The sequence below is a fragment of the Phasianus colchicus genome, chromosome 9 (assembly GCF_987193195.1).
Source record: "Phasianus colchicus chromosome 9, bPhaCol1.hap1.1, whole genome shotgun sequence".
NCBI lineage: Eukaryota > Metazoa > Chordata > Aves > Galliformes > Phasianidae > Phasianus > Phasianus colchicus.
Window position 1 is genome coordinate 17,918,554 of NC_143444.1, and position 12,340 is coordinate 17,930,893.

A 12,340-nucleotide genomic window follows, 5' to 3' on the forward strand; every position below is an offset into this window, starting at 1 on the left:
TTTAAAAATAATATTTTAATAAGTAACTCCTCTGCATCCTAATTATAGTTTTTTCAAATCAGTTTCATTAATCATATTTACTATTCATATAATTACGGTGCATTTCAAAACAGCCTGCTATTGACAATCAAATACTGTATGCAAAGCAGGTATTTCAATATATGAAATGTGCAAAAATTCCATGGCAGACCATCTGTGTGTTCCTAAGAAAAAAATGTATGAAACACTTTTCTTCAGTTTTCAGATGCGTATAGTTAAAGGTTTTTGTACTGAAAACCATGCACTACCTTTTGATTTGCTATCTTAGAATTATAAAATGGCCTGGGTTGGAAGGACCTCAAGGATCACTAAAATCCATTCCCTTGCCACAGGCAGTGTCACCAACCTCCACATTTAACACTAGACCAGGCTGCCCAGGGCATCATCCAACCCAGTCTTAAACACTTCCAGGTGACAAGGGACAGAGCATCTGCATATTTGGCTGTAATAGGAAACAAAGAGTAATGATTATTATTTTATATAAAAACCTTTCACTTTTTTGGTCACAAATGTTATTATGTACAACAATAGAAGTACAGTTCTGAGGGAGGAAGAGTAGATGTGCAGTCAAGTAGTGATATGTTGTCAACTGTCTTAGCACCATTTTAAGATGTGTTACGTAAGAGGTCAGATAAAATCATCTAGTGATGCCTTTTACTCTTGAAAATTCATCAATCTGTATTCTATTATTTTTATGGATGAACTTTGAGACTTCTTTCACTGTATTAGAATGTAAATGCTCTTCATTAGTAATAGTTAATTGTTCCGTACTGTTGAGATGATATATTCAGGACCAAAGTAGGAAAAATGTAGGTGTACCTGCTGATGTCGTGCTTACTGAACTAGTCCTGCTGAATTTTATTACAAATAGTTATAAAATGTAGCTGGATGACTTGTGCTCATGGTATGCACAAACACTCTTTTAGAAAACAGCTCCCCTTAATGCCCTTCCTACATAAGTAACTTAGCATTTTTTTTACTTTGAATTAAAGATATGACTTCTACGCTCTTGATACAGTTTGATATAATTCCCTTTATGCCCAGATACTATATACTCAAAGAAAAAAAAATTGTGTTCTTCCTTTCTCCTGTGCTTACCAACTTAAGAGATTTGCTGATCTAGTGTTCTCAGAAGAAAACCTATGACTACACTGCATGGAAGTTTCAAGTGAAAGGCTTGTATTGTCTTCCTTTTTATTTCTTAGGCAACTTACCATCAGTGCAGTGACATTAAAAGAGAGGGCTAGTGCACAGTATGTCAGAAGCTACTAATGTTCTCAGATATGTAATGCTTTTTTTCCTTGAGTTCTTATTTATCCTAAATAAATTTATGACTTGTCTTGAGACTGTAATCGATCTAATGTGACATTATAATTGATTTTATGAGATATTAAGCCACAATAAATGTCAAATGGCAACTGAGGACACTCAGCACCCTGAAGGACTAGCCCTATAGTGCAGATTGATGTTTGAAGAATAAATCATGATAATTTTAAAATTCGCTGTATAGTAGCTTTTAAATTGCTAAATTTCATTATAAAGTTGTACTTAAACATGTGGAAAAGCAAGACTATGTGACAAGATGTACATAAGAATGTATCTTCATTTCATGAGATAATGACTACACTGGGCAAATGATGTACTGTTAAGGTGCATTTCTTGATTTTTTTAGATAATGCTTTAATGACAATATTTTACTCACCTGTAGTTTGGAAAGCACTTCAAACCCATACATATTGGATCCAGAAGACAAGCCTGCAGGTTTCAGTGTGTGTTTCATTTTCACGTGACAGATTAACTTGTTACTACTTGATTATAATTAGGTACTTGATTTTCATCAAAAATAATTTCTAAGTGAAGCACTTTATGTTTTTAAAGTAGAGCTTTTTTAATACTGTGTGATTTCAGCTGAGAACATCAGCTTCTGTGCCTCAGTTTACTTATCCATTCTCTGATGAAAATTTACCAATTTCAAATATGATATCTAGTGTTTAAAAAATTGTATTTAGCCTTTTAAGCCCCAGTTGATTTTAGAAGTAATGTGAACTTGTCCTCCCATAGTATGGTATAATGGGAGGAAATTTGAAATCCTAATATTAGAGTTGTTGTTTTATATCTTAAGAAAACAACAGTACATTTTCTTGCATCTTTTCACTCATTTACGATAGTGTGCGTTCTATTTAATATTGTTATAAAATTCTAATTTCAAAATCACATTTCCTTCAGAGTTCCTAACCTCTGAAGAACCACCAAACATTAAAGGATCAAAGCTTAGTCTATATAGACAGTCTTTAGATTCTCTTACTGTGCTCACAAAAATAGGAGGCTTTATTTTCAGAGTGACCAACAGACTTATAGCATCCGTGTGCGTGTACATGCCTGTGTGTTTGTATGTATATACGTATATATAGTTACATCTGAGAATCTTGTACTCTCTCAGAACATATATGGAAATCTCGTCAAGAGTACTGGTTTGCTGGCTTTTGCTACTACATGTGGAGGAGTCACCCCAAAACTAGATAACACGTGAATGCACGGAAGGTCACTGCTTGTGCTTTAGGGGTCTGAAGGCCTAGCATTGGTCTCGGTGATGAGAGGAGAAACTTCAGTGGTGCTGGTCTCACAGGATAACAGGGAAGGGACAGGGAGACAAAATCTACCCAAAAATTGTGACACAGCACAGGAAAAGTGATTGAGAGGGAGCTTGTCCTAAGAAACTTGTGGATGCCAACAAAAAAGAACTAGGTAGTTCGATGGCTGAATGCTTCTGAAAATTAAGTAATTTATTTCCAGACCGATGTATATGAATAGTTTAACTTGATTCTCACCTGCAACTACTGAAAATTAAAAATTACTACAATTTTCTTAATTTTCAAAATTCATGGAACACTTGCCTGTTGTTTCATCTTCTTAGCATATGTTGCCATGCCTATGGGATTCTGTGTATGCTAGTATAGTTTAGAATAAAATTATTTTCTAATTGTGATGACAGCTGGAAAGAACCTAACTTCTATTGAAGGTGGTCAGTTTCCAGGGTACTGGCTTGCTTTCTTAGATATATTTTTTAAAAAATCTTTATCAACATCTTAGAAATGTAGAAATTCCAAGACTGTGTAATATATTCTTTGTCAGCAAGTGCTTCCAGTTTGAAGCAAACTATTCTGGGGGAGTAAATTGGAGTAGTGTTCTGCTGGAGCTGTGTATTTAAAGGAGAATTATGCATAGTGTGGGTATTTTGCCAAATCAAGATAGCTACTCAGGAATCAAATGTTTAAACAGCCTGAAGCACTGTTTTGTAAAAAACACACAGACATTTGTCCTTTTTCTCTGCAGCTTACATGGGATTCTTTCTACTTAGGATACCATGTTGAGAAAAATTAAATTCTTTAAAATAAGCATTTAGATATTCTATTAAATTGAGTATAAAAAAGAGAAGGGTGAATCTAATTACCAAGTACAGCTGCTTTCCTGGGCTGTTTGGGCCAGGTCTGCAGTGCTGGTTTGGGTATTCATCAGTGAAGTCTGCCAGACTTAAAATGCTGTGTTTTGTTCAGCAAAGATGTATCTCTGGTGAATTGCTGAGGTTTTGGTTGCAAGGGCTTTTATGCCATATTTCTGGTTCGTGTAGTTTGGCTGTTTTCTGACATAAACGTATTGTAAGCAAAGCCAAGGTGTAAGCTCATAGAACATGGTTTAAGAAAAAGCTCTCCCTTAGTCCAGAAAACTGCATGAGCTTTGGTAGCATAAATCTTAGCTCATCTGAGGCTACAACCTTGCAGATACTAGCTGAGAGAATGGGAGAATTAGCTGTGCAGCTGCGATATTACGCTCCAGCTTACTGCATCTAATTGTTTATTTATCCATATTGTAATTGCTCTCTATAACTAAAACTTTTTCCCTCATTTTGTGATTACTTAATTTCTTTAATAGCTCATTGTTATTGTGGAAGAGCTGCATGGGAGGCGAGTCATACAGCCTTATCATTTGAATCTACTTCTGAAACATTTATTTGCATCGCATTTGTTTACTAAGGAAAAAAAGTGTCAACAGTGAAATGAAATAGAAGTCTGCAACAACAGAGACTATGGGATTTATTATTAGGATCAGTGTTAAGAGACTGTCTTCTGTTCTATATGTGTGTTGGACCAGAATTGACCAGCCCCAGCTCTTTCATTTGCTCCACCTGCTTCACAAATATGTTGAATTAGGCCTCTGTTCTCACATCTGCCTCGAAAGATGAGCCTGCCTGTTTGCAGGTAGGGTCAGTTCTGTCCTTGTTTTTGAACAGGCTATAAAGATGAGACATAAAAATTTCCACAAATTGATCACTAGTGAATTGTGAGGTTAGATCCTATAATCCTGAGATATGCATTGGTGGAAAGAGGAAGATTTATTTTTTCTTCCAATCAGGGAAAATTTCTTTATGGAAAGGGTTGTTAAGCACTGAAATAGGCTCCCCAGGTTGGTGGTTGAGTTACCATTCCTAGGTGTGTTTAAAACCTGTTTGGAAGTGATGCTCAGGGACGTGATTTAGCGGAGGGTTGTTAGTTAGGGCAGTATGGTTAGGTTGCGGTTGGACTCTATTATCTTTAAGACCTTTTCCAACCTGAGCAATTCTATGATTCCTCCATACTTTTCTTGTGTGAGATATTTGTTTACTTTTTAGAAATTTTTAGGCTTCCACGTTTTGGATTCTGATACTGTACTATTCTGTGCATCCTTAAGACGTTTTGGGGTACACCTTACACTAAGCATCAGATTTTGTGAGTCAGGTGTTCATTAAACTTGCTCAGTATTGTGTGTGTGTGTGTAAATTATACAAATTATAGAACCATGTAATACACAAGTGAATAGGTTCCCATACTCTGTCACTTATTTTTATGACCAATGGCTTTTTTATATTCCATTTTCTAGAAATTTTCATTTGACAGAATTAAGCAGTGCATGAGAAGTGCTCAACTTGACTTTGATATACATTCAGTATCAGAAGGAAAGATCAAGCTTTTTATCTCTAAACTACTAAAGATCAATTACCTTTCGAAACAGTAACCTCATAATTTTCCTTTAAATAAAAAAGTTTTTAAAAGATACTACAGTCAACTGTTTTAAGACAAGAAAAATGAAAGTGGTTGGAAAAAATGGTGGCATCACCTAAGATAAGAAACAAGGGAGCATGGACCTGCCATTGTAGGATTAGATGTAGGTGCACAATAATCACAGAGTGTAAAAAAGGAAATGGCATCTTACATTCAGACACCCCTCCTCCCCCCAGAAATCTCCATTTCTTGAAACAAAAAGATAGCTGGCTTGCTAATGAATTAAATATATGACAGCTTTTAAGTGCGGCATAGCTGCTGAGTTGTTGGAGCAGGTGACTATCAGCAGATTTTGATGATACTATGTTCAGGATGAAATAACCACTTGTTTCAAAAAAAGAGTTTCTAATATCCTATGTGAAGGTCGGTCTCATAGATTTCATTCCTTAATATTCTAGCTGACATTCCCATTTTCTGAAGCATGAGTCTTTAGATACATAAGTCTTAGATATTGTAGTATCAAGAAGGCTACTATGCTCAGCATTGCAATTAGGGACAGAGAGTCCTATTACTATGGTACATATATACGTGCCCAGAAAATCAAAGCTTCATACTAATGATGATTATTTTTTAATGATTTTACTAGGATCTCATAATGACAGACAGGTTTTACAGCTTTTTGATTCAACGCCATAAGGCTTAAAAAATTGTTTAATAGAAGTAGCATCAGAGTTCAATGTATGTGGTAAAATACATTTAATACTAACATCCTGTTACGTAGCTGTCTGCTGTATAGCTTCAACTTATGAATTATTTTTCTTTTCTGTTGAAGTGGAATGACATTGAATTATTTTTTCAAGATGGAAGAAGAGAAACTATTATTGTATTCATTTATATTCAAAGAATATTAAAATGGTAGTTTAAAACCACAAGAATCCTCCTCATTGAAACTAACGAAATAGTCAAATGAAGAAGAACCTATTCAAAATTGTCTTTTAATAAAAGTTTAAAGTCTTCAAAATATATTTGCCCCTCGAGCAAACTTTTTTCATTTAATATTGTGTCTGTTAATTAGTGCTTCAAATTTGCAAATTCTTTATTGGTTTATATCAATGTAATACCCAAAGCTCATCTCATTGCCAGATTTGAATGAAATATGATCCTGTTTATTCTATTAAAATGAAGGCTTGAAATTGTTACCCAAATGCCACAGGAATTCTTGCCATTTTCTCATCAAATTCCTCATCAGATTTTTTTGTTAAAGTCACATTGTTTTAGATTTTGAGCCTTGGCATTTAAATGAAATTCAATGTGCCCCACAGGAGAAAACATCTGCAGGGACATATTATGTACAATATCCATTCCAATCAAGCCGTAGTGTACTGTGTGACTGAATGAGAAGCTTATTCTTACTCCGCTTAGATTTAGCCTGATGTGGCTATTGAATCAATCTGCAGGAAGAAATGCTTAGAAAATTAAACAGAACAGGAAAGTTGTTTTTAATACTCAGAGCAAATACTTTCAGTTGCACATTATTAATTTCAGAATGACATTTAAAAAAAAAAGAACCTGAAGGAGTTTGGTGCTAAATTCCCTGTGAAATTCACTGCAATTTGGGAATCTGACCCCTCAGAGTGCCTTGACAGACCCACTCTCAGAGTGATTAACACTGAGGGTTTTCTTTAAATATAAAGTTATGGTATACGGAGAACTGAAGGGGAGTATGGAGGAATTGAGGAAGTTGAAAAAGAAAAATCAGCTCTACTTAATATGTGTTAAAGAAATTGCAGAAATCCCATGAACACAAGGTCAGCTACCAATAAAGATGACCTGCTGTAGAGCAAGCTCTTTTCTTTTTGATGCAGTTGCCTCATCCTTTCTCACTAAGCCTGCTCTGCATTACAGTGTATGGCAAAAAAGGCAGTGCGGAGGGGGAAGACCTACAGTGGCAGTGGGTGTTTATGGAACCAACTCCCCTTTCCTACTGAGAAATTCAGAACAAAAATAGTTTCCTTAAAAGTATTATGGCAAGAGAGTCCTCTGCCATCCTTTGAATGCCTAGTTTTTACAGCAGATCACTGATCTATAAATCTGCCTGAAACACCTCTTCAGCTCCGGCACTGTGAATGAGATCTGTATCTGTTAGCTTTTTAGCTTCTTTTAAATACAGACTGGAAGGGATTTGGCAGTGGAGGTGAGGAGACCACTGCAGAGAATCACTAGCACTGATCTGTAGTCAGCATGAGCCATGACCACATCCTGAATACTCTGCCCAGATTTTGGGTGCCCCAGTACAGGAAGAATGTCAATAAACAGCAGCAACTTCAATAGTGGGCAAGAAGAGTGGAAACAAGTTTGTTCACAGAGGTGCATGGTAGGACTAGGAGTGAAAACATGCATAAATTTAAAAAAATAAATAGTGGGCCTGACTGTTAGAAAGGAAACAGCGCAGTTAGTCTTTGGAACAGAGTATGCAGACAGGCTTTGCATCCTTGGAGGTTTTCATCACCAGTTTAGAAGCAGCCCTGCTTAGCCTGATCTGGCTTAAGAGCCATCCCCACTTCCAACTTTAGTTTGGACTGGAGACCTCCTGAGGCCTCTTCCAACCTGAAGTTTTCTATGATACAACTGATTTTACAGGCAAAGTGTAGGATTTCTATTTAAAATCCTCCATGCCATTACTTGCAGCAAACCCCAAACTGCTTATATTTCAACATTATGTCTGGGCTTCAATGTAGTCTTAATTACAGGTATTGCTTTTTCTAGTCATATAGAATTTCTTAGAGACAAATTAGGTAGACCTAACCCTGGTTGATGAAGGTCCACTGCAGTGAGTCCTTTGTAAGACTCTGGTACACCTCTAGCTAACTTAATCAAAAAAGGTCATTTTAAGTACAAATTTTAGCATATAGTCTTTAAGAAATGTCTTTCAAATCCTTTTATTTCTAATGTGAAGGGATTCTGAATCTCCAGCTGTTTCTATCTTATTGTGTAATAGAAGATAGTTTTGTTGTTTTGAGGTTGTTTTTTTTTTTTTTAAGACCACTCTTTTCTTACTCATTGCCACAAAATGTGAAATTTATTTTCTTTCTGATTTTACATATAGCTCTATTGAGCAAAAAAGGAGGATGAAAAGCAAATGCCAATAGTGTGGGTTTTTCTATTACCTGTCCTGTTAAATAAGTAGATTGGGACACCATAGAGGCCACAGAAGAATAGAAAAAAGCTGATTAGAAATGTTTTTTTGTTCTTCTGCTGCATTACCATTAAGAGCAACTCCTGCTCTGTGGAGACTGTGGTACAAACACTGCAGATGTTTTTTAAAGAGAAACATCAAGTATAACGAATAGTGCTGTGAATGTTTTGGTCATAGTGGGATAAATAAGAGGCAAAGAACAAATTGAAGCATCTCCATGCTTGTTCCACAGTTCCACTCCTGCTTGCAGGAAGGAGGAAAGCTGATGACATGATAACTGAATAGAGATTTATGGCAAGGTTAGATTGTTTTTTCTCAATTTTTTTCATATTTTCTGTATACTCCAATAGTACTGCCAAAAACATAGTGCTAAAATAGCATCAGTTCATGTTTATTTTTCTCAGTGATTCCTTACTATACTTGTAGAGTTGACATGTCTGAGATGAACTTCTCATCTGCCTCTTCAGCAAACTCATCTGGTTTCTGAATGTCAGATTTTTTTTCTAGTTCAAGTGTAATTATCATTAATACAACTTTCAGTAGGTCAACTCTGCCTTCAGTTACAGCTAGGTGCTATATATTACCTTTCACATGTAGAACACAGGATTCATTTGTTTTTTTTCTTGCAGTAATTTGATTGGCAATATTTATTTATTTATTACAGAACTCTAATTCTTCATGAGTTGAATCTGTCTGGCTTCCCTGGCTTTAGCTCTGTGGTATCTGCAGTGCTAATATGAGTAAAAATTACTTCCCTGCTTATTTATTTTAGTCACTAAAGTTAATAGATATGAAGGCATTAAGTTTTGTTTGAAAGCAGACGTATTGAATAGGCAGTTGCTATTTTTACAGGCAGAGTACATATTTAAAACAGAAAGTTGCTAATACCACAGAGATAAAAGGATAAATTACGCTAATTTATGAAGCTAATTAATCAAATGAACTGAGTATATTAAGTTGGTGATATTCTGCTAAGCAGGAACTGAAACAGTTAGAAACTTCTTCAGACTTTTTTTTCATCACAGTGACATGTTTTAAATTATGTTACAGGTTTCCTACCATGATAACCCTTTCATAAACACCAACAGCTTAAGCTCTTCTAATAAATACGAAATGTGAATACTCAAAATGTCCAGGCAGATTCCTCTTTGTATCATAACCTTTTCTTGATGAATTAGTGAGAATGAAAGATATAGCATGTGAAGACCCCTCCGGCTGTAAATATGATGGGTGTGAAAATATTGTAAATATTTAGTACATGATTATTAATAAGAGCAGTAGGGTTTTATCTGAGTTTTTTAGGATATTTTAAAAATGTATAAGTATTGATCTGCGTGGTAACAAATTAAAATTCTGCAGCTGAAAAATATGGTGTTTCTGCTAAGATTATGATAAAATGACCTTTCTTTGGTTTTATACTTATGTTGCATGTTGTCTGTATGAGACACAGATGTGACGCTTTTTAGTTTCAGATAAGCTAGCAAAGCCATCAACAAAGAAGGAGAAAAGAGATAAGTGCAAGAGTTTTGCAAAGACAGGCCAGACTAGGGCACCCAAATTCTTTCAAGTAGAGTTAAGAGTTGCTTTCTGATGTGACAGAAATGCTGTGTAATGAATCCAATTCATCTCTTTTAGAAACTGGGGGAAGGATATGTATAAAATGAATGAGAATTTTTCCTTGAATGTCCAGAGCTGATCTGCACAAATACTTCCAAAATTGCAGAGTGCATAATTCAGATATGTGAACTGTTTCCCAGAATACAGCTGTACGACAGCTTGTTGACATAAGCAGTTGGGCTACAGGCTTCTGCCTTCTATGCCTGTTCTGGCATCTTGACATCACCTGCAGTAACCTGAGAAGAACTGAGACTTGTATATCTGTAATGAAGTTGTATGGCCAAGTATGGTATGGAAAGATGAGGTAGGGATAGGACCTGAGACCTTAATCTGTGAGGTTAACTAATGGTGTGTGCTGGAAGGAGTGAGCTCATATTGCAGAAAGTTTGGAGGTAAGGTCAGAGAAGAAGTTATAACTGTTCATCTGCTACTTAAAGTAAATTTGGGAGTCCCTACTATCAAATAAAAGATCAATGAACCCAAGTTTGTTTAGGCTTAGTAGTGTCTTCAACAACATCTAGAGATTTGTTTTCCATTCATGTTTAATTTATTCTGTTCTTGAACTTTAATTTCCTGCACCTGCATGCTAAAAACTGCTGACAGCTTCAGTGGTGTGCCATGTCGCCACATAAGGAATAGAATCCAAATGGAAAAGACATTTCTTCTTCCTGCCCAATCTGTTTCCTAGATAGACGGAGCTGAACGGAACAGCCTGTCTGATACCCTTTGAACTTTTTTTCAAATGACAGGCAGCGACTCTTAAAACTACTCTACTTTGTTTTCTGGACCAAACTGAACAGAAAAGAAAAAAATGTTTAAAAGTGGACTTCTGGGTCTTGTGCCACTGGGCAATCCTCAGTAATACAATAAATACAGCAAGACAAACCAGTATTTCCAAGGGTATCATTACAAGAAATTGAAGAGGATATTTTCAGATGTAGGAAAAAAGTTTGGTGACAATTTTCCATCAACTTTCAGAAGGAGAGGTATCCCTAACTTTTCCTTATATCTGTGTAGGTTCCTCCTTAACATATTTAATGCGGACTTGTACAGCAGCTTTTGCCTTTCAGTGTTAAATCATTTACTGATGTTTTTCAGTTTGTAGTTTCAAGGACAGTTCATATTTTTTGCTTCTTTTCAATCTGTAGAATAGTTCCTCCCACGGTAATTCCCACACATTTTTATTTCACGCTGAGCAGCCTCAATTCAAATGTCTTCTATGAACTTGAGCATCTTTCAGCATCAAACATAAGCTAGGAGTTTCAGAAATTGTTATAATTTTAGGGATTAATGCATTTCAATGCTCAGAATACCTTTTGTAAGTTATGTATTGTGAGAGAGTTGCTGGTATCTTCTTAGAAGCAGTTGCTTCAGATCAAAAACATTTCCTACTCTATTGTCCTTTACCATATCAAGTAACAACTGAAACAGCAACAGCCAATGAGCATGGATCAATGATATCTTCAGCCACTGCATTTGTGTAGGTTTAATCCATTTATGTGAAAATCAAGTTACTGCTGGCCTGATTTTTCTTTACTGGAAACAATTGATAACATTACTTCAGAAGAAATTAATCCAGAGAATTAATTAGCAGAATCTAATATCCAATAAACAGAGTCTTGAGAAAGATTTCATGGGTGGTCAATTACGACATTAAATGGAAGGTTAAAAAAAAAAAAACAACAACCAAAACAAAACAAAAAAACCCAACCAACCAGATACTGTTAGCTATTTTCCATAATCAAACAGAAGTGAGAGGAAAGGAGTAAATAGGATGACTTCAACTTTAGACAGAAATAAATAGGTCAGTTTTTGTACCTGTCACAAAACAAAACAAAACAAAAAAAAAAACTTTGAGAACAGGTTTTTTTTGTTGTTGTTGTTTGTTTTTTACTAAGATCTGTATTTAGGGGCATAAATTTTAGGCAGAAATACTTTGAAAAACAAAAATCATTTTTGCCTGGCCAGTGAGTTTGATACTTTGATACTACAGAAACTGCATTTGTATTCTGAGATCAGATTCAGCCCGAGTCTGTGGGAGCAAGTGAGGGTCACAACTCATTGCCTTCATTGTGGTTCCTGGGGCTATTAGTAGTTTAAGCTTTTGCATTTAAGGAAATTGGGCCTTGCATGCTATCAGCTGGGGAAGTTTGACTGATGTTCTTAACTGTAGAACTTGAACTTTTGATTACAAGTTTGAACTCTTTCTTTATTTTCATTATTCAAAAAATGTACTTAAAAATCCAAATGGAAATTAGTGTGCTATTTAATCAGATCTGTATGCGCGTACAGCCAAGCACTTTGAGCCAGATTTTCTAAAGTATTTAAGAGCCCAAACTTTCAGAGAGATGCCTAATAGGATCTTTGAGAGACTGTCTGCATGCTTAAGAAGCTGAATGACTTTAAGTATCTTTTTTTTTTTTTTAAAGCAACTGCTTACGTGCTTTCTTGA

At 35.6% G+C, this 12,340-nt stretch overlaps 1 protein-coding gene across 1 annotated transcript in view; it reads left to right on the forward strand.

Annotated features, from left to right (window-relative positions):
* LOC149916848 (uncharacterized) overlaps positions 1–12,340 on the forward strand; it is a 240,934-nt gene that overhangs the window by 76,446 nt on the left and 152,148 nt on the right. The window lies entirely within an intron of this gene.